Below are 27391 nucleotides of genomic sequence, written 5' to 3'. Positions count from 1 at the left end.
TTTGGAGGGAATATTGCATCACCGGAATGTTCGTTTGGAAGACTGAGAGACAGCACCTTTGAGATGACAGCAGAACAAGAAGAACAACAAGACTAGAGAACTTAATTATCGTAACAAGTTTCTCTCCCCCTCAAACTGTTTTCCTGTACCCCCATTACAAATTTCTTCTTTTCTCCTCCTGTAAGATGGACTTGCCCCAAGAGACTGTGATATGGATTTTCCTGTTGACCATGATGTTGACCAGAGCAGTCTGTTCCGGCGAGAGTACCAGTGAGGTCGAGAAAGGATCCAGAAAGGTTCCGATGACTGAGACAGAAGTGTAAATTTCCAATAGCAACACAACCACCAAGCAAAAGGCGAGTACCGGAAACGATCTAACAGCCATGTTATTTGTAAACATTGTTAGCTGAAAAGAAAACTGTATCTGTAGGCTCTGTGACAACGTAGTTGAGGATGGGTGCATCAAGAAATGCCAATCCAGTTTTAATATCCACATGGAGCGGCATCCCTTGAGTGACTATCACTCCTTAGTGGGTAGTGTGTTAAATCAAACAGATTGTTGGGTATGCTCTCAAGTACCTCAAGGTCATAGCAAATCAGGACTAGTACCATTTCCTTTAACGATAGGGGAGGTACTTGAGCTAAGTGGTGGGAGGCCGGTGGACAGGAGGTTTAATATCTCCAGTCCTCCTAGTTTGAAGCTCCACCAATATCATGTGGATAGATCCCTCATATGTTTTAACATTTCCAATCCCCGAAAGCCGGGAAATTGGGAGGTGTCATGGAGTAACCAAACCATGACCTTTTCATATAGAGCAGATAGAATGCCGACAGATACAGAGCTTATACGCCACATAGCCAGTAGAGGAAAATCTTTCCGATATAGGTATACCCTAGGAAATAGGATTACGAGAGTTGGAGAGGTATCACCAGGATACTGTGCACATATCGTACAAGCTGATACGTGTACTAGACAGATGGGAGAATTAGGGTTAGGAGATTTCACATGGAAGATGTGTAATATGGTTATGTCCTACTCCGTCCCATATGTTCTCCCCGATGATGCATATTTCATATGCGGGAGGAAGGCGTATAAGTGGCTTGCCCCAAACTCTGAAGGATTGTGTTATATTGGAAAAGTACTGCCTGAAGTAATGACTGTATCACATGCCAAAATGAAAGATATACACCGTGTTGCCCAAGCTCCTTATACTCACACCCATTACGAGCACGTAGTTAAACGGCACCTGATAGAAAGAACAGAGCATCCGGCCTCTGACATGATCCATGAATCCACCGGGATTCAGGTTCTTTTTTTTTTTTCCCAATAAATTTTTATTGTTTTATGGTGTAATAACAAGGCAAAGGAGACAGCATTCTTAGTTCAATCAGTAATACAAGGAAACACAATCCATGAGGTGTAGACATTAACAGTTAAGCCTAGACAATATGGCCAGTTGTGAATATACTCCAATGTCCAGGTTAATAACTCTCGTCCGAAGTCAAATCCGGCCTCCCTGGATTAAGGCTGTCTAAACCGAGGAATTTCTTAGCACTAAAACTAATAAGGAAGGGACAGAAAAGAGTACAGGGTGGAAAAAGAGACTCAGAAACAGAGAGGGGGGTGGTGGTGGGGGGGGGGGGGGATGGGGACAGTGTGGACTATCTCAGATCCAGTCGGGTCAAAAAGCAGAAATACCAACGTGTGACCTCAAGTGACAGTATGGCAACTGAAAGTCGGAAATAGAGACCCTTGTGGGAGACCCGAGTCAAAGTATCACCAACGTGTAAGCTTGTGAGGATTTAAATTCCAGCCAAGGGGACCAAGTAGTCGTGAATCTCCGTTGAGACTCCGGAGTCACCCGCAGTTCCTCCATAGTCATATACCAGTCCACTCTGGCCACCCACTCCCTCACAGTAGGGGGCTCAGTGGACCGCCATCGAACCGGGACAACTGCTTTGGCTGCGCTATTAAGGAACTTTAATAGGGAATGTTTGTAGGTCGACAGGGGCCATGTAACACAGTTGAGAAGCCAGAAGGCAGGCTCAGCAGGAACCCCCGAACCCACTATCCTCCTTGAGTTGGCAATAACTTTATCCCAAAATGGACGAAGTGCGGGGCAGTCCCACCAGATATGCATCGGTGAGCCCGTTGCAGTATTACATCGCCAGCACGTGTCGGGTACATCAGGGAACATTTTAGCCAGGGTTAGGGGACACCTGTACCACCTGGACAAGACTTTGAAGTGCGTTTCGAGGACTGAATAACTTGGGGAACTCACAAAGGTAGCTTGAAAACACTTCTCCCAGTCCTCCTCTGACAGGTCCATCTGTGTGTCACGGCCCCAATCTTTGGCATATTTAGGGAGATCTGGAAATTTATTCACAATCAAAGATCTATAGCATTTTGAGAGGAAGTGTAGTGGGCGGGATGGGTCTAAGCATAAATTCTCAAAAACCGTCAGAGGCCTAGTCAGGTTTGGGCGGATAGCACTCCCCAGGGCAAAATGTTTCAGTTGAAGGTACCTCCAAATCTCCGAAGGTGGGAGATTCCACTTTGATTGCATCAAGGGGAAGGGGATTATCTCCCCACGTTCCACCAGCTGGCCAGCACGCACCACCCCCACTAGTTTCCAGGGGTCAAATCCCCGGCCTGAGACAGCCGGCGGGAAATCTGGGTTATAGAACAGTGGGGTCAGAGGGGAGTATTTTGAGGAAATATACGGGAGAATCCTAAGTCTATTCCAGCGCGAAAGCGTAGGGCCTAAGGTAGGATGGTCTATACGTGGTATCTTTGAACACCAGGGGAAGTAAGCAATTGGGGTGGGTAGCACAGTTCCCTCAATATGGACCCATTGTTTCGTATCGTGTGGGCGTGTCCATTCTAAGATTCGGTGGAGAATAACAGCTTCATAATACAGTGTGAAGTGCGGTAGTTGAGGACCGCCTTTATGTTTAGGACGAAAAAGAATGGAATGTTGGAAACGAGGTCGCTTGCCCCCCCATACAAAATCCCGGACCAAATTGTGTAGATCTCTGAACCAAGTTTTGGGAATGGAGACCGGGAGCGTCTGGAGGAGATAGAGGACTCGCGGCAAAACGTTCATTTTAATGACACTGAGCCTCCCCAACCAGGATAACCTCCCGTTGCCCCATTCCCGGAACTCGGAGCGAAGTGAGGCAAGCAATTTTTTTAAATTTTCGTCAAAAAGGCGCGATTGATCTTTATGTAGGGTGACCCCCAGGTATTTAAAGCTAGAAGGATGCCAATGGAAGGGGAAGGATCGTTTGAGGCCATCAAGAGCTCGGGAGGGCTGTGAAGCAGTCACTGCCACTGACTTAGAGAAGTTAATCTTAAAATTTGACAGGGAACTATATCTATCAAGTTCGGACATCAGGTTGGGGACTGAGACCACCGGATTCGACATAATAGCTAACAGGTCATCTGCGAACAGCGCTAGTTTATATTCCCTGCCCCCCACCATGAGTCCCGAGATGTTGGGATTCAGTCTAATGGATCCCGCCAGAGCCTCCATACAAAGAACGAAGATTAGGGGCGAAAGGGGACATCCTTGTCTAGTACCGTTCCTGATCGGAACTGGATGGGATAGGTCTCCATTTATTTTTATCCTCGCAGTTGGGAAATTATATAGTGCTAAAACGCGGCTCAAGCTGACAGGTCCCAGCCCTATGTGTCGCAGGACCCCCTCCATAAAAACCCAATCGACTCGGTCGAATGCCTTCTCGGCATCGGTTGAAAGCACCACTATCGGTTTATGGGTATTCGAGGCTAAATGTATCAAATCAATGATTTTGGTCGTATTATCACGGGCTTCCCTCCCGGGTATAAAACCCACCTGATCCGAATGTACAATATTGGGGAGTAGTAGCTTCAATCTGTTAGCTATAAGTTTAGCGAACAGCTTGATGTCTGTGTTAAGGAGGGATATCGGGCGGTAACTTGCGCATTGGGTCGGGTCTTTCCCTTCCTTTGGTATGACCGTGATGAAAGCCTCTAGTGATTGAAGGGAGAAACCGCGATTATCGGAAACCTCGTTGAACGCCAATAGCATTTTAGGTAAGAGGGAATTTTTAAAAAGCTTATAATAAGAGACAGTATAGCCATCAGGGCCCGGGCTCTTCCCAGAAGGGGTCTCCTTAAGAGCTTGTTCCAATTCTGGGAGAGAAAAGGGGGAGTCTAGCCAAGCGCTATCTTCCTCTGATATTTTAGGAAGTCCCGCGGCACTAAGGTATCTCTCCACCAAGTCTCGAGTAACCGATCGTGATCCAGAGGCTCCAGACTCCTGAAGATTGTACAATTTAGTGTAGTAAGAGTGGAAGGCTCCAGCAATATCTTTTGTAAGGGTGCGGTGGGTCCCCGCCGCATCCTGTATTGACTGGATAAACAGCGTGGCCCTCTGCGCGCGGAGCGCCCTAGCCAGAAGCTTCCCCGGTCTATTACCCCATTGATAAAAGCGGTTCCTGCACAGCCTATAATCCCTCTTAATGTCTGCGAACAGCAGGGTGTTGAGAGCTGCTCTCGTCTCGGTCAGTGCGGTCAGCACCGATGAAGACGGGCTTGTCTTATGCGTTGTCTCCAAGTCCCTCAACCGTTGGAGTAAAGTAGCCTTTTCTCCCAGCCTTTCTTTCTTCAGCATGGAACCTAACTGGATGAGCTTCCCCCGCAAAACACACTTGTGAGCTTCCCACACCGTGACCCGGGAGACATCTGGCGTCTCGTTAGCTAGGAAATAATTCTCTAATGTCTCGAGTAGCTGGGGTTGGAACCTCGTATCCGTTAGAAGTTGTTCATTCAACCGCCAAGTGCATTGTTTCGAGTGTGGATAGGACGTCTCCAGGGTCAGGGAGACGGGAGCATGGTCCGACCAGGTAATTAGACCAATATCAGTTTCCCTGACTAGGTGCAAAAATCTATGGGGCAGGAGAAAATAATCCAACCTAGAGTAGGTGTCGTGGGGTCTGGAATAGAATGTGTAATCCCTGTCCCCGGGATGTTGGAGTCTCCAAGTGTCAGCCAGCTGGTGGTCATGAAGGGATCGACGCACTCTACGGTGCGATGCTAGGGAGGGCCTTGTCGGGTTCCCAGAGATGTCCACCTCCGGCTGGAGGGCCCAATTAAGATCACCTCCAATAACTGGGATACCCACAACTAAGGGGGCAATACGGTTGAGAGCCTTCACTAAGAAGCTAGGTTGTGATTGATTGGGAACATACAGATTAATAAACGTATACAGCTGGTCAAACAGTTAACATTTCACTAGAAGCGTTCTACCCTCCTCCAAAGACTCAAACGTAATGTCACAAAAGGGCAAGCGTTTGGATATCAAAATAGCGACACCCAAAGATTTACCTTTGCTGTTGTTGTTATAAAAGGAGTGTGGGTAATTACGGTCTTTGAGAACTGGGGCCGTTCCCATTTTAAAGTGCGTTTCCTGTAGAAAAGCAACATCAGCCCTAAATGCAAAGAGGTCTCTGAGCACCCTTGAGCGTTTCTCCGGGACATTGAGGCCCTTCACATTAAGAGAAACCAATTTTATAGTTGTCACTTTGGGGTCAACCGCCATCGTCTGGGTACCAAGGAAGGGTGCTGAGTCCGACAAGGAGGGCAGAACCGCTCACTAGACAGAGAACCACACATTGGGGAGAGGGGGAGAAAAGACAAAGAGAATGAAACAGAGGCAAAGAAAACATGAAGAAGGAAGTTCAAAGAACTTAACTCTAACAAAAATCAACCGATGAAATCAGTGACTATAGAATAGAACACACTACCGCCTCTCGGGAGCTCGGATGCGTTAATCGCATCGAAGACCGAGAATACTCGGGCGGTGCAGGGGCGATCTGGGGGTCCGTGTCAGCCCCAGCCCCGACAGGAAAATTGGCATCACAATCAGGGATATATCTAACAGTTCAATCACACAACTATAAAAGGGGGAGGGGGAAACATTTTAGATAAATAGCATTAACTGAGAACAAATACCTCCAGCCTATACAGGTCAGATGGGTGCTCGTCGAGTCGAGTGCGATCCCTATGCCCCGACCACGCCTCCCGAGGGAAAGTGCGCCGAACGGCAAGGAAATCCCCCGAGTCGTCAGTAAACATGTTAAACTAAATAAGGGTCACTTAAAATTGCTGAAGTAAATGTCCCGAACCAAGTAGAGACCCTCATTTCTTCGCTGACTGCGTGAGGGAACGCTGCTCCCTAGGAGGTTTTGGGTTACGGTGGACAAGGTGCCAGTCATTATCAGGGTGAGAGAGTTCCGGTGGAACACCATGATTCAGGGGTTCCTGCCATTCCGGAAGAGAGACCTGTGGCACACCCAAAGCTTGGCAGAAAAGGGGCAAGTCGGAGGGGTCTTTAAAGGAGTACAGTTTCCCATTTTGCGAGACCTGGAGGCCAAAAGGGAAGCCCCATCTATATTTAATGCCCAGCTTCCGGAGCTCCGCAGTAAGTGGGTGTAGAGCTCTTCGCTTTTGAAGGGTCGTCCACGATAAATCTTGGAAGATCTGAATCCTATAAGAAGCAGTCTCTATCACATCCATACGACGGGTCTTGCGGAGGATCTCCTCTTTTTCTGCGTAGTAATGTAAGCGGCAGATGATGTCGCGGGGGCGTTCGGACGGTGCTCCCCTAGGTCTCAGGGCTCGGTGGGCCCTATCGAACTCGATCGTTGAAGCAGGGTCACGTCCCAAGAGTTCGTTGAAAACTGTCGTAAGGAAGTCAATAAGGCGGTCTGGCGAGATGTCCTCCGAGACCCCCCGAATCCTCAGGTTATTTCTCCTTCCGCGGTTATCTAAATCTTCTACACGGTCTTGTAGCTGTTGGAGGCTAGTCGCCTGCTTAAGAACTGTGGCCCTAAGGGCGTTGTGTGCTGCTGCCGTGTCTGAAGAGAAGCCTTCCAACGAAGACAGACGGGAACCAATATGTGTTATTTCTGCCTGAACCACGGCAATCTCCGAGCGGACAGTTTCTCTGACCCTGCCTTCCAGATGTTCAAAGTCCTGCTTCGTTGGGAGGGCCTGGAGAAGGTTCAGAATCTGGGAGAGGCTTCCCGGATCCATCGTGGGGTGCAAGCCTGCCCCATGGGACCCCACTTGAGAAGCCGAGTCCGAAACAGGCGAGAGACGTGGGGTTGGGGGCGAGGATTCATCCATCGTGGGGGCAGAACCCTGGGGAAGGAGAAATTGCCTCATACCGACCGAAGTTGGAGAATCCATTGCGCACGTCGGAGTGAGTTTATGCGACTTCCTTCCTCTCCCTTGCGATCCCTTCTTACCTCTCACCATGGGGCACCTCAGTCGCGTCAGTAAGTCAGCAGAAGTTTTGTTGTGTGATTAGAGCAACCTCCCATCAGGGCCAGCGCCGGCACGTCACCCCAGAAACGAAGTGGCTAGCCGGCCATCAATATGGAAGTATTGCAGTAAGGAAACAGTGAGTTTGTGTAGTCATAAGGCTCCGACACTGCAACTCACTCCATAGGCAGTATGTGAAAAATCTAGGCTCCACTGTAACATAGATGTGTCAGTGGGATGGTGCAGGGGGAGCCGAACGTGGAGGTAATACAGAGGGAGAAAGCAGTGTCTGCCGCATCCATCTAGACCCCACTCAGGTGTCAGTGGGGATAGGCTGCATACACAACTGTGAGCCAGCAGGGTCAGGGGGGGATGCTGCAGGAGGTTCTGTGTGTCAGCTCTCTGGATGCTGTCCCTCCTGGAGAATAGTGAGGGCGATGCCAATCCCAAGATGGCCGCCGTCCAGCCCTCAAGCCTGGGACTTCCCGCGGCCCGTGCCGTCGTCCACCGCTGCCAGGCAGGTTAGGCAGCCCGGTGGGAGCGCTGGGGGTGTGGGTGAGGGTGTTCAGGGCCCAGGAGCTTCGGAGGGCCGCCGCGGGCTGTGCTGCAGGGCCCGGACGCCGAGCGGCGCCAACCGCAAGATGGCCGCCGCCCGACACACGCGCCCCGGGCCTTACCTTAAGCAAGCTCCGCACCACTTGGTCTTCGGTCGGGATCCCGGCCCGACAGGCGGAGCGTCCAGCGGCGAGAGGTGGTGTCCTAACAGGGGAGGCGGTCAGCGACACGGCAGCCCCGGGTCCAGCAGGCAGCACCGCCCGGCGGCTCGTCTCCGGAATCGAGGCCCCGGCTCCCGCAGCAGAGGTAGGCCGCAATCCGCAGGGGGCAATGGAGGGCCCCCCCGACTCCGCAGCACCGACCTCCGGGCACAAGGGAGCACAGCTAGCTCGTGAGGGAGGAAAACGAGCTGTGGGCCTATATTAGTCAGGGCAGGGCACAGCTTTAAGGGGACACAGGCCGGAGCTCCACCTGATTACGACCTTCCCTGATGCCGGCCAGGCCACGCCCCCCCCCGGGATTCAGGTTCTAATCGCGTTAGATTTTACTCGCACCGCCAGAGGAGTGTTGAATTATAAATACATATCTGCGCTCGCAAATTTGTTAGACAATATCACAGAAATGTATGATGACACGTTTAGGTATACTGGAAGAGAACTTCAAGCTTATAAAACAGAACTAGTTCAGCATAGAATGATTCTCAATTATCTCACGGCAGTGACAGGTGGATATTGTGTCACACTGGCAACGCAGTACGGCGTGAAATGTTGCACATATATTACAAATAGTACCGAGGACCCGGTCGAGGTCATAGACCAAAAGATGGACGATATTCTCCAATTGAAGTGGGAATTTCGAAGGAGACACAATCTCACCCTTGCTGCTGTGAGTAATGAGCTGACTGGTTGGGTGTCATGGTTGAACCCGCGAAATTGGTTCTCTGGTTTAGGAGAATGGGCTCAAGGAGTCATAATGGATGTAGGGAAGTTTCTCCTATGTATCTTAGGTGTTATCATAACGATTGGCTTGATATTTAGATGCGGTCAGGCTTTAACGAAGTGTAAACGAAGTACCAGGGTGATGAGTTTAAGGAGTGAGGAAATTGTAATTCCAATGGATTTGATTTATGACCCAAATGTAGAAACAATGATGTGATGAAAATGCGATTTCTACGGTCCGTTTCTTTCACCTGTTTTTCCGTTTTCTCCAAGGTAAAAAGACCCACTTGGACGAGGAATTTGATGATCCTGTATACAGACAACAGATGGATTAAAGAAGAAGTTTTGACAACCTGATACACAGATTTTTGATGAACTTTGCCATAGATCCCCAGTTTCCCTAGAAATTTTAAAATTACGCTAGCCCAACACTTTTGTAAATCTATGGACATTGACAAAGCTTTTGCTCGCACCTTATGGGCAAAAGCACAAAGAAGACTGCATTCAACAGACACCGAACAAGACTTCAACCGACAAATGTTCATTTACCTGACATAGAATACCACTGCATTTACCGTAATTATGTCTTTCTTCATCTCTACAACCTTCAGGTAATTACACACATAGTATAGGGAATACAGGCACAGATATCAGCAATCACATATTCCCCCATTCATGTATCATCAACTAAAATGTGCTCCCCATTTTGTTACAACCACAGCCGAAAAGAGCTCGGTAAAGTTTGACAGCCCATCCACAGACCCGTACCGCGGGATAAGAAGGAATTCAAATGTATACTTCGCAATGCCTCGAAGCTTGATTTAAAACACGTACGGCACGATGATACATGACCCCCAAGCACGGATTCATACACACATGCTTCTGCTATCACACTAGGTCATACCCTTTTCCTACCTTCTCCTCTCCTCCCCTACCCAACCATGTAAATGTATTAACCCCTGACATATATTTTTCTCTTTTTGAAATGTTTTAGGAAGTGGCAGTTATTGTTGACTGCCAAAGGGTGGACTGTCAAAGTCAGAAAAATATCTCTATGCACACTGCCATATTTGCACCTCACACAGGTCTGCGCTGCGCATGCGTGCGCTCTCCCGTGCGTGCGCATACTCGCTGTTGCGGGCACCCGCGGGCGCGCGGTATGTGCATTTACGGTAGAGTTCATGTGTTCATAGCGTGCGACTCAATCGTTACATATTTCCACTATATAATGTATTTTGTAGATCATGGTCCCTTTGATAGAATCTGAAAGTTTGGTTAATGTAGAATGTTCATGAACAGAGAAATCCCCCTTTGTTTGATACGAAGGGTCAGACAGGAGTAATACAGTGGTGTTTAGTATCCATCGGAAGAGTATTTAATTAGCAATATTCCGGTGTTGGTTTGAAGCGGATTAATCGCTCGTGCGAATAGTTATGGACATAAGAAGTTTATGAACATTCACTGTATTTGCACTTACTTATCCATGCGGCGGGAAACCCAGTTTCCCTCCCACCTGAGCTGTTGGAAATAGTCACAGCCCACCTGTATGAATCAACCTATGACCTTTTGTTATAATGCGAGGAGGAATTCCTGTGTCCAATGAACAATGAGATTGTAGGGACCATTGAATTGTATTGTGTGTAGGGCATAAATAGACAAGCCGATCACATCCAGCTCTCACTCTTCAACGGTTATCATTGCTGAAAATCGGGAGCTGGATGTCCAGAGGCGCATGCGATCGTTTCCTTTGTGCGTAAGTTTTCTCCGCAATCATATTGTCTTTCTTGTGGTTATGGGCCATTTCTCTCTCTCTTCTCTTTCTCTCGTATTCTCTTAAACGTAATAGTATTGTATTGTATTTCATGTGTAGTTATCTGGTTAGGTAGTCTATGTTATATTGTAGTGTATGACTTGTATTGTATTAATTCTTTTGCAAGTATAACATTCATAATATATATATTAGGCGTTGGACCCTAAGCACGGTATCTGTGTATTTCTTATAGTGTTAAGTATTCTCAGAGCGTCGGTGACGCTCAAACAGCTTTTAAGTTAATAAGGTTACACTGTGTTGCATCTACACCCTATCTCTACACAAAGGTTTTACAGCATAGTACATTGTTTATGGTTTAGATATAAAGGTTTAACATTGTGAGCGTCTGCGCCGCTCGTGATCTCCTCGTGGTCTCGAGCGTCCGCTACGCTGATAGCGTAGCATTACGGTAGTCGCTCACCTATAAGTGTGCCCGATACCAACAGCGTATTCTTGTGAGCGTCTGTATCGCTCGAGCAGCCCGCTCCCGATACAGCGTCCGTTACGCTATAGTGAACCATTACGTTAGTCACCAGCCAATAGCGTGCCTGTCTGTGATCTCTTTGCCGTGAGCGAACGTGACGCTTGAGCGTCTCGACCACGGCTAAGCGATTGTTACGCAACGAGCGTACCCTTACGGTACTCCATACGTAAATAGCGTACAGTGTTCTTAGACCTCATAAAGGGTTTTATATAAGATAAATATTTAGCTTTATCACCCTGTGTATATATATAGCGCTCTGGTGTGTGCTGGCAAACTCTCCCTCTGTCTCCCCAAAGGGCTAGTGGGGTCCTGTCCTCTATCAGAGCATTCCCTGTGTGTGTGCTGTATGTCGGTACGTTTGTGTCGACATGTATGAGGAGAAAAATGATGTGGAGACGGAGCAGATTGCCTGTAATAGTGATGTCACCCCCTAGGGGGTCGACACCTGAGTGGATGAACTGTTGGAAGGAATTACGTGACAGTGTCAGCTCTGTATAAAAGACAGTGGTTGACATGAGACAGCCGGCTACTCAGCTTGTGCCTGTCCAGACGTCTCATAGGCCGTCAGGGGCTCTAAAGCGCCCGTTACCTCAGATGGCAGATATAGACGCCGACACGGATACTGACTCCAGTGTCGACGGTGAAGAGACAAATGTGACTTCCAGTAGGGCCACACGTTACATGATGGAGGCAATGAAAAATGTTTTACACATTTCTGATAATACGAGTACCACCAAAAAGGGGTATTATGTTCGGTGAGGAAAAACTACCTGTAGTTTTCCTGAATCTGAGAAATTAAATGAAGTGTGTGATGATGCGTGGGTTTCCCCCGATAACAACTGATAATTTCTAAAATGTTATTGGCATTATATCCTTTCCCGCCAGAGGTTAGGGTGCGTTGGGAAACACCCCCTAGGGTGGATAAAGCGCTCACACGCTTGTAAGGGCTCTACCCTCTCCTGAGATGGCCGCCCTGAAGGATCCTGCTGATAGAAAGCAGGAGGGTATCCTAAAATGTGTTTACACACATACTGGTGTTATACTGCGACCAACAATCGCCTCAGCCTGGATGTGCAGTGCTGGGTTGGCGTGGTCGGATTCCCTGACTGAAAATATTGATACCCTAGATAGGGACAGTATATTTTTGCCTATAGAGCATTTAAAAGATGCATTTCTATATATGCGTGATCCACAGCGGAATATTTGCCGACTGGCATCAAGTCTAAGTGCGTTGTCCATTTCTACCAGTAGAGGGTTATGGACACGACAGTGGTCAGGTGATGCGGATTTCAAACGGCATTTGGAAGCAACATGAGAAGACGCCGTATTATCAGGCGCAGTCTTTTCGTGGACAAGCGGGCAAAAGGTTCCTCATTTCTGCCCCGTGACAGAGGGAGAGGAAAAAGGCTGCAGAAATCAGCCAGTTCCCAGGAACAGAAACCCTCTCCCGCCTCTGCCAAGCCCTCAGTATGACGCTGGGGCTTTACAAGCAGAATCAGGCACGGTGGGGGGCCCGTCTCAATGAATTTCAGCGTGCAGTGGGCTCACTCGCAAGTAGACCCCTGGATCCTTCAGGTGATATCTCAGGGGTACAAATTAGAATTCGAGACGTCTCCCCCTCGCCGTTTCCTAAAGTCGGCTTTACCGATGTCTCCTTCTGACAGGGAGACAGTTTTGGAAGCCATTCACAAGCTGTATTCCCAGCAGGTGATAATCAAGGTACCCCTCCTGCAACAGGGAACGGGGTATTATTCCACACTGTTGTGGTACCGAAGCCGGACGGCTCGGTGAGACCGATTCTAAATCTAAAATCTTTGAACACTTACATACAGAGGTTCAAATTCAAGATTGAGTCACTCAGAGCAGTGATTGCGAACCTGGAAGAAGGGGACTACATGATGTCTCGGGACATCGAGGATGCTTACCTTCATGTCCAAATTTACCCTTCTCACCAAGGGTACCTCAGGTTTATGGTACAGAACTGTCACTATCCATTCAGACGCTGCCGTATGGATGGTCCACGGCACCCCGGGTCTTTACCAAGGTAATGGCCGAAATGATGATATTCCTTCAAAGGAAGGGAATTTTAGTTATCCCTTACTTGGACGATTCCCTGATAAGGGTAAGATCCAGGGAACAGTTGGAGGTCGGTGTAGCACTATCTCAGGTAGTGTTGCGGCAGCACGATTGGATTCTCAATATTCCAAAATCGCAGCTGGTTCCGACGACTCGTCTTCTGTTCCTAGGGATGATCCTGGACACAGTCCAGAAAAAGGTGTTTCTCCCGGAGGAGAAAGCCAGGGAGTTATCCGAGCTAGTCAGGAACCTCCTAAAACCGAGCCAAGTCTCAGTGCATCAATGCACAAGGGTTCTGGGTAAAATGGTGGCTTCCTACGAAGCAATCCCATTCGGCAGATTCCACGCAAGAACTTTCCAGTGGGACCTGCTGGACAAATGGTCCGGGTCGCATCTTCAGATGCATCAGCAGATAACCCTGTCACCAAGAACAAGGGTGTCCCTCCTGTGTTGGTTGCAGAGTGCTCATCTTCTAGAGGGCCGCAGATTCGGCATTCAGGACTGGGTCCTGGTGACCACGGATGCCAGCCTGCGAGGCTGGGGAGCAGTCACACAGGGAAGGAATTTCCAGGGCTTATGGTCAAGCCTGGAGACATCACTTCACATAAATATCCTGAAGCTAAGGGCCATTTACAATGCTCTAAGCTTAGCAAGACCTCTGCTTCAAGGTCAGCCGGTGTTGATCCAGTCGGACAACATCACGGCAGTCACCCACGTAAACAGACAGGGTGGCACAAGAAGCAGGAGGGCAATGGCAGAAGCTGCAAGGATTCTTCGCTGGGCGGAAAATCATGTGATAGCACTGTCAGCAATTCCGGGAGTGGACAACTGGGAAGCAGACTTCCTCAGCAGACACGACCTCCACCCGGGAGAGTGGGGACTTCACCCAGAAGTCTTCCACATGATTATAAACCGTTGGGAAAAACTCGACAGGTATTGCGCCAGGTCAAGGGACTCTCAGGCAATAGCTGTAGACGCTCTGGTAACACCGTGGGTGTACCAGTCAGTGTATGTGTTCCCTCATCTGCCTCTCATACCCAAGGTACTGAGATTGATAAGATGGAGAGGAGTAAGCACTATATTCGTGGCTCCGGATTGGCCAAGAAGGACTTGGTAACCGGAACTTCAAGAGATGCTCACGGAGGATCCGTGGCCTCTACCTCTAAGAAGGGACCTGCTCCAGCAAGGACCCTGTCTGTTCCAAGACTTACCGCGGCTGCGTTTGACGGCATGGCGGTTGATCGCCGGATCCTGAAGAAAAAAAGGCATTCCGGATGAAGTCATCCCTATCCTGATCAAAGCCAGGAAGGATGTAACCGCAAAACATTATCACCGCATTTGGCGAAAATATGTTGCGTGGTGCGAGGCCAGTAAGGCCCGACGGAGGAAATTCAACTGGGTCGATTCCTACATTTCCTGCAAACAGGAGTGTCTATGGGCCTGAAATTGGGGTCCATTAAGGTTCAAATTTCGGCCCTGTCAATTTTCTTCCAAAAAGAACTAGCTTCAGTCCCTGAAGTTCAGACGTTGTAAAAGGGGTACTGCATATACAGCCTCCTTTTGTGCCTCCAGTGGCACCTTGAGATCTCAATGTAGTTTTTGGGTTCCAAAAGTCACATTGGTTTGAACCACTTAAATCTGTGGAGTTAAAATATCTCACATGGAAAGTGGTCATGCTGTTGGCCCTGGCCTGGGCCAGGCGCGTGTCAGAATTGGCGGCTTTATCCTGTAAAAGCCCTTATCTGATTTTCCATTCGGACAGGGCGGAATTGAGGACTCGTCCTCAGTTTCTCCCTAAGGTGGTTTCAGCGTTTCACCTGAACCAACCTATTGTGGTGCCTGCGGCTACTAGGGACTTGGAGGACTCCAAGTTGCTAGACGTTATCAGGGCCCTGAAAATATATGTTTCCAGGACGGCTGGAGTCAGAAAATCTGACTCGCTGTTTATCCTGTATGCACCCAACAAGCTGGGTGCTCCTGCTTCTAAGCAGACTATTGCTCGTTGGATTTGTAGTACAATTCAGCTTGCACATTCTGTGGCAGGCCTGCCACAGCCAAAAATCTGTAAATGCCCACTCCACAAGGAAGATGGGCTCATCTTGGGCGGCTGTCCGAGGGGTCTCGGCTTTACAACTTTGCCGAGCAGCTACTTGGTCAGGAGCAAATACGTTTGTAAAATTCTACAAAATTGATACCCTGGCTGAGGAGGACCTGGAGTTCTCTCATTTGGTGCTGCAGAGTCATCCGCACTCTCCCGCCCGTTTGGGAGCTTTGGTATAATCCCCATGGTCCTTACGGAGTCCCCAGCATCCACTTAGGACGTTAGAGAAAATAAGAATTTACTTACCGATAATTCTATTTCTCGTAGTCCGTAGTGGATGCTGGGCGCCCATCCCAAGTGCGGATTGTCTGCAATACTGGTACATAGTTATTGTTACCAAAAAATCGGGTTATTGCTGTAGTGAGCCATCTTTTCTAGAGGCTCCTCTGTTATCATGCTGTTAACTGGGTTTAGATCACGAGTTGTACGGTGTGATTGGTGTGGCTGGTATGAGTCTTACCCGGGATTCAAAATCCTTCCTTATTGTGTACGCTCGTCCGGGCACAGTATCCTAACTGAGGCTTGGAGGAGGGTCATAGGGGGAGGAGCCAGTGCACACCAGGTAGTTCTAAAGCTTTACTTTTGTGCCCAGTCTCCTGCGGAGCCGCTATTCCCCATGGTCCTTACGGAGTCCCCAGCATCCACTACGGACTACGAGAAATAGAATTATCGGTAAGTAAATTCTTATTATTACAGCACTTATTTGCTAATTTGGTCCCTTAACCCTTCGGTGAACACCAGTGGCTGGCTAGTCTGGTATGATCTAGAGCAGCCCCTGTTTCCCATCACGGTTGCTCACCAGTACATATTTGCTCCTGGGGGTGTGGTATACAGTCGACACTGATGAAATGTCAACATGATTAGAATATCGATAAAACGTCCGTGTTGGTCTAAGGGTGACTTACTTGTTATCTAGGGTCCAGTGGTGTCTTCAGGTCTGGTGGTCAGCTGATGAGGACTTCCTACCAGACCAGGGCACTTCCAGCGGTATATCTAACCCTCCCCCCTAGTACCTGACCCGAACCTCCCTTCCCACAGCCTAACCTTAACCTCCCTTTCCTTTTCCAGTCTAACCCTGACCCTCCCTCTAGTACCTAACCTCCTTTCCCTCAGCCTACCCCTAACTCTCCCTCTAGTACCTAACCTCCCTTCCCGCAGCCTAACCTTAACCTCCCTTTCCTTTTCCAGTCTAACCCTGACCCTCCCCCTAGTACCTAATCTCCCTTCCCGCAGCCTACCCTTAACTTCCCTTTTCCAGTCTAACCCTGACCCTCCCCCTAGTACCTAATCTCCCTACCCTTAACTTCCCTTTCCTTTTCCAGTCTAACCCTGACCCTCCCCCTAGTACCTAATCTCCCTTCCCGCAGCCTACCCTTAACTTCCCTTTCCTTTTCCAGTCTAACCCTGACCCTCCCCCTAGTACCTAACCTCCTTTCCTTCAGCCTACCCCTAACTCTCCCTCTAGTACCTAGCCTCCATTCCCACAGCCTAACCTTAACTTCCCTTTCCTTTTCCAGTCTAACCCTGACCCTCCCCCTAGTACCTAACCTCCCTTCCCGCAGCCTACCCTTAACTCTCCCCCTAGTAACTAACCCTAACCTCCCTTAACTCTCCCCCTAGTATTTAACCCTAACCTCCCTTCCCGCAGCCTACCCTTAACTCTCCCCCTAGTAACTAACCCTAACCTCCCTTAACTCTCCCCCTAGTATTTAACCCTAACCTCCCTTCCCGCAGCCTACCCTTAACTCTCCCCCTAGTAACTAACCCTAACCTCCCTTAACTCTCCCCCCAGTATTTAACCCTAACCTCGCTTCCTGCAGGCTACCCCTAACACTCCCCCAGTACCTAACCCTAACCTCCCTTCATGCAGTCTAACCCTAACCTCTCCTCCCACAGCCTAATTTTAACCTCTCCTCCCGCAGCCTAACCCTAACCTCTCCTCCCGCAGCCTAACCCTAACCTCCATTCCCACTGCCTCACCCTAACCTCTGCTGCCGGTCCATGCAGAATGTTGACGTCTTGACCAGGACGACATTCTGCACATGCTCATTTAACAATATTGACGTCATAACTGTTGACATTACAGGTGTTCACATTTTTACTGCATCTCGCCCGGGTGTGGTATAATTTTGTTGACGCTCATCAAACCACGTCAACATAGTCATAATGTCTACATAAAGGTGCATAAATCCAATGGAATAATAGGCCGCAGTGAATATGAAAAACTAGAAGCTAAGAAACACAGACAATTATAAGTGATTTCATTTATGCAAATTAATGTGGCTTAAATAATTGAGCTTGTTTCTGTACAGTTCCTTGTTCCATCTTCCATCTCTATTCCCCAGCGCATATCACTTAGTTATACATGCAGCATCAGTCACTTGGCAATGCTCGTGCTATGGGATCGTCTACCTAGATTTCTGCCTCTGCACGGTCACACCAGCAAATTCATAGGTATCTGCTTCCTCTCACCCTGAGGGGGAGATGTACTAAGCCCTGGACAGTGATAAAGTGTAGGGAGATAAAGTGCCAGCCAATCAGCTCCTAACGGTCATTTTTCAAACATAGAAGCAGATGTATTAAGCCTGGAGAAGTGATAAAGCAGTGATAAGTACAAGGTGATAACGCATCAGCCAATCATTACGGATTTGAAAAATGACAGGCGCTGATTGGCTGGTGCGTTATCACCTTGTACTTATAACTGGTTTATCACTTCTCCAGGCTTAATACATTTGCCCCTCTGCAGCAGCACTCTCTCTCTGTCTGCACTCACACTCCTCTCTCTGCACTCAGAGATGAGTATCAGCAGCGGGTAATTGAGTCACCACAGTCTAATATGATAGTTGGCTGTACTCAGCATCACCAGAACAGGTGAGAGTGCAGGGTGATATCAAGCGGAGACTTGATCACAGTACTGAAACTCAGATCGGGAAAGTGCATTTACTATATGGATAGTGAGGTACCAAACTGGGATCCAGAGAGGCTGAGGTCAGGGCAGGAGTCAGACAAGGGTCAGAAAATAGAGCAGTCCACAAAAAGTCACACCCAGGTACCCACTAGGGTCTGTCACACGCAGAGTTAGCATGGTTGGCCTGATTATGGACACATCTGCACCATGGTGCACCCCACAAACGTGAGAACCCGGAATAAAATAACCAGTGATTAGAATGCTGTTATAATTTATCACTTCAGCCACCCAGGTTACTGCGGCTGGAAAATAAGTAGGATAAACAGAGCTAGACAGCTTTGCACATTGCGAAAAGTGTGAATTTATCTTAACCCTTAACATGTTTTCTGGATTTCACCTGAAGCCAGGGACGGATCTAGACTTTTCTTTAGGGGGGGGCGGTTTACTGTTTAATCTTGACTCCAACCTTTACAGGCCCAACTCCTCCCATCTGTAATCCTAACTCCTCCTTCTCTCAATTCTGACTGAACTTTTTGAGTGCGACTGAGATAGAGCTTTGTGATTGTTCTATGTACATGTGACTGTGCTATGGTGTAATTGTAGTTATTAGCCCTAGTACCCACACACCAGCAAGTGAGGGGCAAATGCTCTGTAACCCTTGCTCTCCTGGCTCCTATGTGCTGCTGTGGTATAAGCTGCAGCACATCGTTCTGCCTCAGGCTCTCCCCGGAGAGCTCTCTTCTGCTCAAAAGTGGGCATGGCTATGACTGTGTTAAGGGGGGCGGTCGCCCCCTTCGCCTCTCCTAGATCCGGCCCTGCCTGAAGCACTGCACATTAAAGAACCACAAAAGAGCACCCAAACTTGTCTTACAACTTCCCTTTCTTGTCTTACTGTCCCTTTCCTTCACTCCCCTCCTGGTGAATTGCTTAAGAAGATAAAGGGACCCGCCTGGGCCAGGGGCAGAGCTGGAAAATGTGCATCTCATTTCTATGAAGACTTTGCTGCTGAGCTGCTATGCGTAAATTACATCCCAATATTGTATTACACTTAATCAGCACACACCCGTCCCACTAGTGACCCTCCTCTCATCCTGTGACTATTGCTGGAGATTGCCTGCAGCTGTCACCCAGGGCAGTAGAGAGCCTGGCCGGGCCCAGGTACTTTTTAGGGGGTGTGGCCTATTCACAGCAGGTGTGGTCATGCACCTTTAGAAAAAAATACTGGAAAAAAAAATAAGATTTTAAACCTACCGGTAAATCTATTTCTCCTAGTCCGTAGAGGATGCTGGGGACTCCGTAAGGACCATGGGGTATAGACGGGCTCCGCAGGAGATAGGGCACCTAAAAAGAACTTTGACTATGGGTGTGCACTGGCTCCTCCCTCTATGCCCCTCCTCCAGACCTCAGTTAGAGAACTGTGCCCAGAGGAGATGGACAATACAAGGCAGGATTTAGCAATCCAAGGGCAAGATTCATACCAGCCCACACCAATCATACCATGTAACCTGGAACATACATAACCAGTTAACAGTATGAACAAACGACAGTAACGGTCCAAGGCCGATGTCAACTGTAACATAACCCTTATGTAAGCAACAACTATATACAAGTCTTGCAGAGTTTCCGCACTGGGACGGGCGCCCAGCATCCTCTACGGACTAGGAGAAATAGATTTACCGGTAGATTTAAAATCTTATTTTCTCTTACGTCCTAGAGGATGCTGGGGACTCCGTAAGGACCATGGGGTTTATACCAAAGCATCCAATCGGGCGGGAGAGTGCGGATGACTCTGCAGCACCGACTGAGCAAACGCTAGGTCCTCATCAGCCAGGGTATCAAACTTGTAGAATTTAGCAAAAGTGTTTGACCCGACCCCGTCGCCACTCGGCAAAGTTGTAAAGCCGAGACGCCTCGGGCAGCCGCCCAAGAAGAGCCCACCTTCCTAGTGGAATGGGCCTTAACCGAATTTGGTACCGGCAATCCAGCCATAGAGTGAGCCTGCTAAATCGTATTACAGATCCAGCGAGCAATAGTCTGCTTTGAAGCAGGAGCGCCAATCTTATTGGTCGCATACAGGACAAACAGAGCCTCTGTTTTCCTAATTCTAGCCATCCTGGCTACATAAATTCTTAAGGCCCTGACTACGTACAGGGATCTGGAATCCTCCAGGTCACCAGTAGCCACAGGCACCACAATAGGTTGATTCATATGGAACGACGAAACCACTTTAGGCAAAAATTGCGGACGTGTCCTCAATTCAGCTCGATCCACATGAAAAATCAAGTAGGGGCTCTTGTGTGATAGAGCCGCCAATTCTGACACTCGCCTTGCTGATGCTAAGGCCAACAATATTACCACCTTCCAGGTAAGAAATTTCAATTCAACCTTGTTAAGCGGTTCAAACCAGTGTGATTTTAGGAACTGCAACACCACGTTCAGGTCCCATGGTGCCACTGGAGGCACAAAAGGGGGCTGGATGTGCAGCACTCCCTTTACAAACGTCTGGACTTCTGGAAGAGAAGCCAATTCCTTCTGAAAGAAAATCGAGAGGGCCGAAATCTGTACCTTAACCGAGCCTAATTTCAGGCCCATATCCACTCCTGTCTGTAGGAAGTGGAGAAGACGACCCAAATGAAAATCTTCCGTAGGTGCATTCTTGGTCTCACACCAAGACACATACTTTCGCCAGATACGGTGATAATGTTTTATCGTCACCTCCTTCCTAGCCTTTATTAAAGTAGGGATGACCTCTTCTGGAATCCCTTTTGCTAGGATTCGGCGTTCAACCGCCATGCCGTCAAACGTAACCACGGTAAGTCTTGAAATACATAGGGCCCCTGCTGCAACAGGTCTTCCCTCAGAGTAAGAGGCCAGGGGTCTCCTGTGAGCATCTCTTGTAGATCCGAGTACCAAGCCCTTCGAGGCCAGTCTGGGACAACGAGTATCGTCTGTACTCTTCTTCGTCTTATGATCCTCAACACTTTCGTGATGAGAGGAAGAGGAGGGAACACGTAGACCGAGTCGAACACCCACGGTGTTACCAGTGCGTCTACTGCTACTGCCTGAGGGTCCCGAGACCTGGTGCAGTACCTCCAAAGTTTTTTGTTGAGGCGTGACACCATCATGTCTATTTGAGGAGTTCCCCAAAGACGTGTTACGTCTGCAAAGACTTCTTGATGAAGTCCCCACTCTCCTGGATGGAGATCGTGTCTGCTGAGGAAGTCTGCTTCCCAGTTGTCCACTCCCGGAATGAAGACAGCCGACAGAGCGCTTACATGATTTTCCGCCCAGCGAAGGATCCTTGTGGCTTCCGCCATTGCGACTCTGCTTCTTGTCCCGCCTTGGCGGTTCACATGAGCCACTGCTGTGACATTGTCTGATTGAATCAGAACCGGAAGGTTTCGAAGAAAACTCTCCGCTTGTCGAAGGCCGTTGAAAATGGCCCTGAGTTCCAACACATTGATGTGTAGACAGGACTCCTGGTCTGACCAAAGACCCTGAAAAGTCTTTCCCTGTGTGACCGCTCCCCATCCTCGGAGGCTCGCGTCCGTGGTAACCAGGATCCAGTCCTGAATCCCGAACCGGTGACCCTCCAGCAGGTGAGCACTCTGCAACCACCACAGGAGGGACACTCTGGTTCCTGGGGACAGAGTTATTTTCCGATGTAAATGCCGATGGGACCCGGACCACTTGTCCAGAAGGTCCCATTGAAAAGTCCTTGCATGGAACCTTCCGAAGGGAATGGCCTCGTATGCTGCCACCATTTTCCCCAGAACTCGAGTGCATTGGTGAACTGACACCCTTTTCGGTTTTAGCAGGTCTCTGACCATGTTCTGGATGTCTTGGGCTTTCTCTATTGGGAGGAAAACCTTCATTTGTTCCGTATCCAGTATCATACCTAGGAACGGTAGACGAGTTGTCGGAATCAACTGTGACTTCGGTAGATTTAGAATCCAACCGTGTTGCTGGAGCACTCTCAGAGAGAGCGCCACACTGCTCAGTAATTTCTCTCTTGATCTCGCTTTTATCAGGAGATCGTCCAAGTATGGGATAATTGTGACTCCATGCTTGCGTAGGACCACCATCATTTCCGCCATTACCTTGGTGAAAATCCTCGGGGCCATGGAAAATCCAAACGGCAACGTCTGAAATTGGTAATGACAATCCTGTACAGCGAATCTCAGGTATTCCTGATGGGGGGCATATATGGGGACATGAAGGTACGCATCCTTTATGTCCAGAGACACCATAAACTCCCCCTCCTCCATGTTGGCTATTATCGCTCTGAGTGATTCCATTTTGAATTTGAATCTTTTTATGTACAGGTTTAGGGATTTCAAATTCAAAATCGGTCTGACCGAACCGTCCGGTTTCGGGACCACAAATAGGGTTGAGTAGTAACCTCTTCCCTGCTGGTGCAGGGAAACCTCGATTATCACTTGCTGTATACACAGCGTTTGAATTGCAGCTAACACTATATCCCTTTCCGATGTGGAAGCTGGTAGGGCCGACCTGAAAAATCGGCGCGGGGGCACCTCCTCGAATTCCAGTTTGTAACCCTGTGAAACTATTTCCAACACCCAGGGATTCAGGTCCGATCTGACCCAGGCCTGACTGAAAAGTCGAAGACGTGCCCCCACCGGTGCGGACTCCCTCAGGGGAGCCCCAGCGTCATGCTGTGGGTTTTGGAGCAGCCGGGGAGGACTTTTGTTCCTGGGCACCTGCCGAAGCAGGTGCTCTCTTGCCTCTGCCCTTACCTCTGGCGAGGAAAGAGGATCCCCGACCTCTTTCGGACTTGTGCGACCGAACGGACTGCATCTGATAAGGTGTTACTTTCTTTTGCTGTTGGGGAATATATGGTAAAAAATTTGATTTACCTGCTGTAGCTGTGGAAACCAGGTCCGTCAGCCCATCCCCAAACAATACATCCCCCTTATAGGGTAGTACTTCCATATGTTTTTTGGAATCCGCATCACCCGTCCATTGGCGAGTCCATAAGGATCTTCTCGCGGAGATAGACATGGCATTGGCCCTAGAAGCTAGCAATCCAATGTCCCTTTGAGCATCCCTCATAAATAAGACTGCGTCTTTTATATGGGCTAGAGTTAGGAATATAGTATCCTTATCCATAGTATCAAATTGATCTGTCAGCTCATCTGTCCAAGCTGCAATTGCGCTACACACCCATGCCGACGCAATCGTCGGTCTTAGCACAGCACCCGTATGAGAATAAATACACTTTAAGGTAGTTTCTTGCCTGCGATCTGCAGGGTCCTTAAGGGCCGCTGTGTCAGGAGACGGTAGCGCCACTTTCTTGGACAAGCGCGTCAGGGCCTTGTCCACAGTGGGGGGTAATTCCCAAATCTCCCTGTCCTGCTTAGGGAAAGGGTATGCCATAAAAATTCTTTTGGGGATCTGCGGTCTTTTATCCGGAGTCTCCCAAGCTTTTCCAAAGAACTCATTTAATTCATGAGATGTGGGAAAATTAATAATCTGTTTCTTTTCCTTAAACATGTGTACCCTTGTGTCGGGGACTGAGGGTTCATCCACAATATGCAACACATCCCTTATTGCCACAATCATACACTGAATAGTTTTAGTCACCCTAGGGTGCAATTTTACTTCGTCATAGTCGACACTGGAATCAGAATCCGTGTCGGTAGTAGTGTCTTGTGTTAAGGGACGTTTTTGAGACCCCGACGGGCCCTGTGAGTCGGTCCAATCTGAGGATTGACCGCCTGATGTCCCCCCTAAACCAGCCTTATCAAGCCTTTTATGTAAAGATGCCACACTTGCATGCAACGTATGCCACATGTCCATCAAATCTGGAGTCGGCACAACCGACGGGGACACACCACTCATTTGCTCCACCTCCTCCTTGGAGAAGCCTTCCGCCTCAGACATGTCGACACACACGTACCGACACCCCACACACACAGGGAGTTACCTATAAGGGGACAAAACCCAAAAAAGGCCCTTAGGAGAGACAGAGAGATATGCCAGCACACACCCAGCGCTTAAAAACACTGGAATATATGACCAGATAGCGCTGTTATATGTATATAATTGTAATCTCCACTCACTGCGTCGCCAAAGTGCCCCCCTCCTCCTTTTTCCAACCTGTGAAGCTCAGCAGGGGAGAGAACAGGGAGCCAGCGTTTTCTCATGCAGCCTCTGTGGAAAAAATGGCGCTGGTTAGTGCTGAGGATCAAGCCCCGCCCACCCGACGGCGGGCTTCGGTCCCATCATCATATACTAATAAAATGGCGGGGGTCCGCGGATTTACTGTCCCACAGCCTAATCCATCGTATTTATGGACAAATTGAGGTTTATTGCTGCCCAGGGCGCCCCCCCCCCCTGCGCCCTGCACCCTTCAGTGCCTGCTTGTGTGTGTGTGACTGGGAGCAATGGCGCGCAGCTTACCGCTGCGATCTGATGTCTTCTGCCGCCTGAGGTCTTTTCCTTAATACTCACCCGGCTTCTATCTTCGGCATCTGTGAGGAGGACGGCGGTGCGGCTCCGGGATGAACCCCAGGTGAGACCTGTGTTCCGACTCCCTCTGGAGCTAATGGTGTCCAGTAGCCTTAGAAGCAGTGCCCAACTTTACAAGCCAGCTCTGCTTCTCTCTCCTCTGTCCCACGATGCAGGGAGCCTGTTGCCAACAGGACTCCCTGAAAATAAAAAAACTAACAAAATTATTTTTCCACAGAAAACTCTGGAGAGCTCTCTGCAGTGCACCCATTCTCCTCTGGGCACAAGATCTAACTGAGGTCTGGAGGAGGGGCATAGAGGGAGGAGCCAGTGCACACCCATAGTCAAAGTTCTTTTTAGGTGCCCTATCTCCTGCGGAGCCCGTCTATACCCCATGGTCCTTACGGAGTCCCCAGCATCCTCTAGGACGTAAGAGAAATCGTATTTTAAACGCCTCCATGGTCACACTGCAGCCCAGTACACAGCAGCTTCTGCTGGGCTGAGGATAAGAGCTGCAGCTGCCATGTAAGGAGTAGGGGGCCCGGAGCCCCCACTGGGCCCTCACTGGGAACCTCCATCAGACCTGGCCCCGGGTAATTTGTACCCTCTCCCTCCCCTCTCTTGACACCACTGCTGCCACCTACACTGGAGTCAGCCACATAAGCATACATATCCTGCTTCCTTGTGGTTTCTGTACTGGGGGTATTATGGGGTGCAGCTAGTTAATAAAAGCACCAAGTGCCTGAACTGTATTTATAAAACAGGCTTTTGCATCGGTCCAGCTGCAGCATTCTGCAAGCCATGGGCTGGGCCAGAACAGGCTCAATGCCTCACACATCCAGATGTGCTAATTACTTTCTACCTAGGCATCTAAACATACATGAAAGGTCCCGGGAACAGGTCTGAGTAATGAGATCTGATGAATACTGGGAATAGCGACTCTCACGTTTCTGTCACTGATCTCACTGTCACAGATGTACACTGCAGTGCGAGGAAAAGCCAGATCCATTAAAAAATAAGATTTTACTTACCGATAAATCTATTTCTCGTAGTCCGTAGTGGATGCTGGGACTCCGTCAGGACCATGGGGATTAGCGGCTCCGCAGGAGACAGGGCACAAAAATAAAAGCTTTAGGACTAGGTGGTGTGCACTGGCTCCTCCCCCCATGACCCTCCTCCAAGCCTCAGTTAGGATACTGTGCCCGGACGAGCGTACACAATAAGGAAGGATTTTGAATCCCGGGTAAGACTCATACCAGCCACACCAATCACACCGTACAACCTGTGATCTGAACCCAGTTAACAGTATGACAAACGTAGGAGCCTCTGAACAGACGGCTCACAACAATAACAACCCGATTTTTTTGTAACAATAACTATGTACAAGTATTGCAGACAATCCGCACTTGGAATGGGCGCCCAGCATCCACTACGGACTACGAGAAATAGATTTATCGGTAAGTAAAATCTTATTTTCTCTGACGTCCTAGTGGATGCTGGGACTCCGTCAGGACCATGGGGATTATACCAAAGCTCCCAAACGGGCGGGAGAGTGCGGATGACTCTGCAGCACCGAATGAGAGAACTCCAGGTCCTCTTTAGCCAGGGTATCAAATTTGTAGAATTTTACAAACGTGTTCTCCCCCGACCACGTAGCTGCTCGGCAGAGTTGTAATGCCGAGACCCCTCGGGCAGCCGCCCAAGATGAGCCCACCTTCCTTGTGGAATGGGCCTTGATAGATTTAGGCTGTGGCAGGCCTGCCACAGAATGTGCAAGTTGAATTGTGCTACAAATCCAACGAGCAATCGTCTGCTTAGAAGCAGGAGCACCCAGCTTGTTGGGTGCATACAGTATAAACAGCGAGTCAGATTTTCTGACTCCAGCCGTCCTTGAAATATATATTTTCAATGCCCTGACAACGTCCAGCAACTTGGAATCCTCCAAATCGCTAGTAGCCGCAGGCACCACAATAGGCTGGTTCAGGTGAAACGCTGAAACCACCTTAGGCATAAACTGAGGACGCGTCCGCAGTTCTGCCCTGTCCGAATGGAAAATCAGATATGGGCTTTTATACGATAAAGCCGCCAATTCTGACACTCTCCTGGCTGAAGCCAGGGCCAGTAGCATGGTTACTTTCCATGTAAGATATTTCAAATCCACCGATTTGAGTGGCTCAAACCAATGGGATTTGAGAAAATCCAAAACTACATTAAGATCCCACGGAGCCACTGGGGGCACAACCGGGGGCTGTATATGTAGTACTCCTTTTACAAAAGTCTGGACTTCAGGAACTGAAGCCAATTCTTTCTGGAAGAAAATCGACAGGGCCGAAATTTGAACCTTAATGGACCCTAATTTGAGGCCCATAGACAATCCTGTTTGCAGGAAATGTAGGAATCGACCCAGTTTAAATTCCTCCGTCGGGGCCTTCCTGGCCTCACACCACGCAACATATTTTCTCCAAATGCGGTGATAATGTTGTGCAGTCACCTCCTTCCTGGCTTTTACCAGGGTAGGGATGACCTCTTCCGGAATGCCTTTTTCCCTTAGAATTCGGCGTTCAACCGCCATGCCGTCAAACGCAGCCGCGGTAAGTCTTGGAATAGACACGGTCCCTGCTGAAGCAGGTCCCGTCTTAGAGGTAGAGGCCACGGATCTTCCGTGAGCATCTCCTGAAGTTCCGGGTACCAAGTTCTTCTTGGCCAATCCGGAGCCACGAGTATCGTTCTTACTCC

The sequence above is a fragment of the Pseudophryne corroboree genome, chromosome 11 (genome assembly GCF_028390025.1).
Source record: "Pseudophryne corroboree isolate aPseCor3 chromosome 11, aPseCor3.hap2, whole genome shotgun sequence".
Classification (NCBI taxonomy): domain Eukaryota; kingdom Metazoa; phylum Chordata; class Amphibia; order Anura; family Myobatrachidae; genus Pseudophryne; species Pseudophryne corroboree.
Note: the sequence above shows the minus strand (reverse complement) of the source record.